This window comes from Dermacentor variabilis, chromosome 6, assembly GCF_050947875.1.
Source record: "Dermacentor variabilis isolate Ectoservices chromosome 6, ASM5094787v1, whole genome shotgun sequence".
Taxonomy (NCBI): Eukaryota; Metazoa; Arthropoda; class Arachnida; order Ixodida; family Ixodidae; genus Dermacentor; species Dermacentor variabilis.
Genome location: NC_134573.1, coordinates 83,728,044 through 83,728,743, shown reverse-complemented (window position 1 = coordinate 83,728,743; position 700 = coordinate 83,728,044).

Genomic DNA, 700 nt, shown 5'->3' with positions numbered 1-700 from the left:
GGTGTGACAAGTTCCGCCTAGAGCGCTCTCTTCCTCTCTCTAGATCAGTTTTTCCTTTTGTTTCAAGTCTGCTAAGAGCGCTATTTGCATATGATTCAGTTAGAGGCACATTAGGGATTGATTGATTGATTGATTGATTGATTGATTGATTGATTGATTGATTGATTGATTGATTGATTGATTGATTGATTGATTGGGCGTTTTATTAGTGGGCTTCGGAGTTCTACTAAGCAAATTAGGAAAGGTTCATTTTGAGCTCTTCTATAAGAGCTGCGCGACCTTGGTGAAAGCTAATATCGAGTATAGGAGAGGTACATGAGGAGACGCGAAAGAAGAGCAAGCTAGAAAAAGCCTATCGCGGTTCGTCGAAGAAGTGAGCTCTGTGGAAACTCGCAAAGTGAATCCTAAAGGGGAAGTTTCGTTGCATTCCAAAATACCACGTGAAAAAGCTATTTGCCAAGCTCTGGCGCAGAAACACCCGGCGATACGTGCATAAGGCGTAGGGCAAGTTGTGCCTTGTCTTTTTTTTTTTTGTCTCTTATACCTTTGCGCTGCAATCACAGAAACAATGACATCAGTCTCACGTGAGATATGTTGGGCTACCTACAGTTACCTGGACCATGTTAACGAAGGAGAACGCCACAGAAATTGCCCTCCTTGGTGTCTGATCACTTTCGATTAAAATGTAATTATCTTTTAA